Source organism: Chrysochloris asiatica, unplaced genomic scaffold (assembly GCF_000296735.1).
Source record: "Chrysochloris asiatica unplaced genomic scaffold, ChrAsi1.0 scaffold00084, whole genome shotgun sequence".
In the NCBI taxonomy this organism is placed as follows: Eukaryota; Metazoa; Chordata; class Mammalia; order Afrosoricida; family Chrysochloridae; genus Chrysochloris; species Chrysochloris asiatica.
Genome location: NW_006408602.1, coordinates 10,109,032 through 10,115,318, shown reverse-complemented (window position 1 = coordinate 10,115,318; position 6,287 = coordinate 10,109,032).

The following is a 6,287-nucleotide window of genomic DNA, read 5'->3' as shown; positions in this document are numbered from 1 at the left end:
TCATGGGGGTCTTCCTCTTTTTCACCAAACCCTCCATTTTATCAAGCATGATGTCCTTCTCCAGTGATTGGTCCCTCCTGACAATATGTCCAAAGTATGAGAGACAAATTCTTGCCACAGTCGTTTCTAAGGAACATTCTGGGTGTACTTCTTCCAACACAGATTTGTTCTTCTGACAGTCCATGCATGGTACTTTCAGTAGTCTTCTCTAACACCAGGACTCAAATGCATCTGTTCTTCTACAGTATTCCTTATCCATGGTCCAACTTTCACATGCAGAAGAGGTGACTGAAAATACCATGCTTGGGTCAGGTACACTTTAGGCCTCAAACTGACATCTTTACTTTTATTGAGAAGGAAAAATATTAAAATGGCTGTGGCACTAAGGGAATTGATCTATGATCACTCATTTTTCCTGAGTTTTCCCACATTTTCTTCACTTCTGCTTTTTAACTTCCTACTCCACATCCTTCTCTCATCTCCTCTCCCTTGTTCTAGTGGTAGAAATCTAATATGTATGTTGTTGTTGTTGTTGTTGTTGTTGTTGCTATGTGCCGTGGAGTCAGTTCCAACTCATAGCAACCCTGTACAGGGTTTTCCTCATCTTTCTCCTGCGGAAAGGCTGGTAGTTTCGAACTGCTGACCTTAAGGTTCACAGCCCAATTTGTATCCACTATGCTACCAGAGCTCCTTCAGTATAGCTCCTGAAAATTCTTGGATTCATGTTTTTTTTGTGTGTGTGTTTTTTAATCTAACCTGCTCTCAAGTTGTTGTTTAAATGAACTATAACTGCCATTTTTTTTAAGTTGAATTAATCAAGTAGGGACTTAGTTTTTTTTTCCTCACCACTCATTATTGAAGGAAATTAGAATTTATTTTAAAACAACCAGTAAAATAAAACACTCATCTTTAGTTTTACAATGACCAATTAATTATGGTTTTATGACACATGATATTAAACTCAAAAATGGAAAAAAGTTACAAATGACATTGCCATTCTTTCTGATGAAATATGTTCCCCAGGCTATGACAGATTTTTCATGTTATCATAGGGACCCAAATACATGGCCCTGTGGTGGTTATGCAACTGATTATATCATACGAGACTGGATTTCTATAACCACAGATCTAATTTCTTGTTAGACAGCTTGATCTGTCATTAGATGCAAAGGAAAGACTGTAGAAACATGTAAGAGGAAGCCTCAATGAAGCTCCTTCCCCACTGCTGAGATACTGATAGTTGCAAAGCCTGATGGAGAAAGGTAATTTTCCAACAGAAAGGAAAACAAAAATTCTGGCATAACTACTACTCTTGTGATATTTCCCATGAAATGTCATTTCTTAGGAAAATTTTTTTGAATTTGTAAAGGATGGTATTAGGGATTGAATTGTTGTTCAGTGCCTTTGAATTGGTCCCCACACAAAGCAACCTTGTATAGAGTTTCCAGAGAGTGGTTGGTGTGTTTGAAATGCCGACCTTGTGTTAGCAATCCAGTGCTTATCCTCCAGCACCACACCAAACTGGTGTGATCTCATTAACATAAAAAATCCTATTTCCAAACAGGATCACATCCACAGGTACAAGGATGAGAAATTTAACACATATTTTTGGGGGCACTATTCAATCCATGCTTTTATAATATCAGAATAGAGTGGGTCCTAAATCTACTTACTTCATATTTATAAACGGGTCAGAATAAGCACAGAGGCATACACACAAGGAGAAGACAACTGCTGTGTGAAGATTGTCTATAAATTATAGAAGCAAGGTGGGGTTACAAACAGAAAGTTATGATTTGAATAGACAAGGAAAGCTAAGGAGCCCAGGGCTTTCCTTCCAACCAGGAAGGAATCTACGTTGTCAAGACTCTGATTTGGACATTTTGCCTCCAAAACTGTGAGAACATAAATTTAAAGGTACCACTTACGCCTTTAAATCTTAGATATCTGTTTACAGAAGCACCAGGTATCTAAGACAGAAGGCCAAGGGAAGAAGGGGAGACTGATTCTGACTACATGACGCCTTCAGTGCCCTTGTAGCCTCTATCTCCTGGAAAGTGTGTTAATTTGGTGTGTAGAGAAAAGTTAGAGCAACAGTTTTCAGTAAAATTTCAGTTTAGCAATGTTGATACCAAACTCTTAACACCAAATCAGACCCTCAAACAAGCCTTTAAAGAGAATCCTGAGGTAATTTAGGAACTGAATTTGTAATACGAAAATACCTTTCAAAACAGTAAATATGCAGGGAATAGAAGAGCAGACTCAGTTTATACCTACAGAAGTGATAACAAATTGGAGGTACAATCATTATGCTTTTTTCTCTAGGGATCGAATTGTAGAAGGAAGCCTAATGATGGGGATACAAACAGAAAGTTAGGATTTGAATAGACAAGGATCTGGATAATCCAGTTTCCTATTAAAAAGCAGTATGTCCAATGTCTTACATATTTTTTTTTTTAACTCAGTGAGGATATAACAAGCATGACATAAAACCTAAGTACTTAAGTTCTATTTTTTTTTGAAGAGTAAAATGTTTGATAAAATATGGTTTTACTTACACATTGCCATGAACTACATTTTACCTTTATTCTAATAATAACTACCACAATTACAGGATTGTGAATATAATCCTTTCAAGGAAAGCATAAAACACTTTTTTTCTCCTTTGTTAAAAATCCACAGAACAAACTAGCCAGATGGAAAGCTGAAGTCAGCTGTTTAGTTTCATGGGAAATGGAGTTCATCTGCTCTCAGGGGAATTTGTATTCCACCTCTTCACACAAGATATTCAGCTTCCAACAAAACAGGCTTGTGAATATGTCCCTGGAGACTAATATCAAGCATTCCATCACAATTCTATGATGCTTGTTTTAGGTTATTTTTGATTGATGGCCTGGAGTTATGTTGTTAGTTCTTTAAAAAAAAAAAAAAATGTTTGTAGAGTTTAAGAAAAAGTATTTGAGGGGAAATAAAATAAGTTTCTTTTTTTAAATGGGGCCTGCAGTTGTAATGTAAATGTAAATTAAACATTTACCATGAAGTCAAATACATCCAAGCCTACTCATTCCAGAACTTTTCCATTTTCTCCTTTCATTCATGAGTGGGGTCATAAGTTCCTGTTGTTCTCATTTAATAGTGAAGGAAACCAAGGATCAGAAAGGTTAAATGGCTTCCATAACATGAAGCAAGTTACATTCTAGCACTAAAGTAACCGGGGCAAGAATCTGCAGTTTCTGATTTCTAACCCAATACTCTTAACAGCATGTTAAGTCTTTTGGTAACAAGTAAACAACAGAGAAGTTACACAGAGGTTTGCTCAACCCTACCCTCAGGCGGGACCAATGGCTGGAGAAGGATATCATGTTTGTTAAGGTGGAGGGTCAGATAGAAAGAGGAAGACCCCCAATGAGATGGATTGGCCACGTGGCAGCATCGATAGACTCAAACGTGGCAGCAGTGGTGAGGTTGGCCCAGGATCGGGCGGTGTTTCATTCTGCTGTGCATAAGGTCGCTATGGGTCGGTGCCAACTCAGTACCAGGGAGGAAAAGGTAAAGAAACCTTAAAGAAGAATCTCTTTAACTGTGTATCCTAACTTCTTTATATGTAAAATTTATGTATTTCTGCTGTAGAATACTTACCTGTTCTATCTGATCTAGTTTACACAGGCATTGGCATATGTAAACTCCCTCTCCCGCCCCTTCCCATAGTATTTCATTTAACCAGTTGTCAATTCAATTCTGAATCATAGTGACCCCATGTGGATCGGAGCAGAACTGTGCAGCCATGTCTTTTCAATGATTATATCAGAAGCAGATCTCCAGCCCTCCTTTTCAAGTACGTCCCTCTGAGTAGACTGGAACCTCTTAACCTTTCAGTTAGCAAACGAGCATATTAACCGTTTGTACTACCCAGGGACTCTGTATATCACTGAACTCCCTTTGTTATTGTTGTTAAGTGCTTTAGAGTCAATTCCGACCTATAGCAACCCTGTATAGGGTTTCCGAGGAGGAGCTGGTGAGCTTGAACTGCAGACCTTGCAGTTCAAATGGCTTTGCAGTCTGGCACTTTAAACCACAGCGTCACACTAGTATTCCCTTAAATGTGATAAATGCTGACATTCAGTACACCAACAACACTTCAGCTTATTGTCCCAGAGTACAATAACCTTGCAGTTCTGCTAAAGACATGATGCATCTCTAAAGGTTGAATGCCAAGAATCAGAAAGGTTGGTGCCGTTTTCTACAGAAAGCTGAAGTATCTTATCACACAGTTCAAGACATTTTTGAGTGGAAGTTGATTGGTATTCTTAGTTTAGAGAGAAATCTTTAAATACACCAAAAGCTTAAGCTTCTATTTCTGCTGTTTGATACCATCTTCAGTTGGTATTCAAAGTGTGCTCAGGCTGTCTTCTTCAACTGACCAGGCTCTTAGACCTTTAGCCTCTGTTTCCGAACTTTATTCTTAGTCCTTTATTATATACTACACATATATTAGCTACAATGAATTCATTTATGACTCACGTGAACATATAACTTGTGATTTCTTTTTCTTATACTTGAGCCTTTATCTTTTATTCTCTTGAAAGAATCCTGTTGGCCTGTGTGTTTTCATTTGTGCTTGTCATGGACTCCAAGTTCTTAGAGCACAAGAAGTTTTTTATGCATTTTTCAATTCAAACGTAGAGCATTTACTGAGATCTTCCTATGCTAGGATACAGATGAGGTAAGAAGCAACCTTGCTCTTGAGGAGTTAACAATAGAGTAATAAAGAGACACACAAAACAAAACAACTGCTACAAAATGTGGTAAAAGGGAAATAAACAGTTTGAATGAACTAATGGGAGAGTAATACTCTGCCCCTTAGAAAATATGAGAAAACTGTAGAGAGGATTTTTAAGTGGTTGTTAATGATAAAGGAGAATTATGAGATGGGCAAGGTAGCTGGGTGAGAAGGGTGAGGGTGACACAGGTAGAAGAAAAATCATGAGTGAGGGCTCAGATCATAAAATGATGTCATATATTGGAAGCCATGGAGTCATTGGAATCTGCTGAAGTATAGGGGGCATGCGCGCACATGTGTGTGTGTGTGTGTGTGTTTTGGAGAATCTAGGAGTGTGAGAGCAGGGAAAAGTAGACAAGAGAACAAATGGCCTTTAGGCTAAGTTATGGAGTTTGTTGTTGCTAGGTGTCAATGAGTCGGCACTGACTCATAGTGGACCTTATGCACAACAGACCGAAACTGCACCAACTACACAATCGTTGCTAAGCCTGAGTCCATTGCTGCTACCACTGTGCTAATTCATCTCATTGGGGGTCTTCCTCTTTTTTCTAACCCTCCACTTTACCAAAAATGATATCCTTCTCCAGGAACTGGATTTTAGAGTTTATTTTATAACTCAAGAAGAACTGTTAGAGGATTTTCACAAAGGAAAGGAGATAACCAAATGAATCTGAGAAAAAAATTTCTAGGGAATCTAAGAGTATGTTCTGGAACTCCCCAGATACATTGAGCTTATAATTAGAGAGCAAAACTCATGTCGTAGAAACAAGTAAAAGGTTCATGGTTCTAACCTTAGACACCCTATACAGGGTCGCTATGAATCGGAATCAACCCAACGGTATACTTGCTCTCACTCAATAGAATTTGTTATTGTTGTTGTTAACTGCTGTCAAGTCAGTTTTGACTTATAGTGACCCTGTGTAGAGTTTCTGAGGAATGGTTGCTGTTAACAGGCCAGTTCTTATCCTATAGTGCTATACCAGGACTCTTCAATAGAATAAGTAACATTTAACAATAATAAACCACTATAGTCCTGTAAAGATTTACACCCTCGGAAACCCTGTACAGGGTCGCTATGGGTCGGAACCGACTCGACGGCACTTAACAACAAGAAATGATGGACTATAGTGGTTTATTATTGTTAAATGTTGCTTATTCTTTTAATGAAGAGAGACATATACTATATTATAGATTAAAAACATAACAACAAATCTACTACTGTTGAATCGATTCCTACTAGCAGTGATACCATTGTTATTGTTAAATGCCATCAAGTTTGTTCTGACTCATAGCGACTCAGTATAGGGTTGACAAGGAGTGCCATTTTAGGACAGAGTAAAATTTCCCCATAGGAAGTAAAGAAAGGAGGAAAGGAGAGGCAGAGGGTATCAATCTTAATTAAGCTGTAAAACTTGATGAAGCTGAAAAGCTTGAAAGGAAGGGGAGAATGAACAGGATCACATGTGAGATTGAGAACAGATTTTTAGATGTGGAGTCCTAGTGTGGC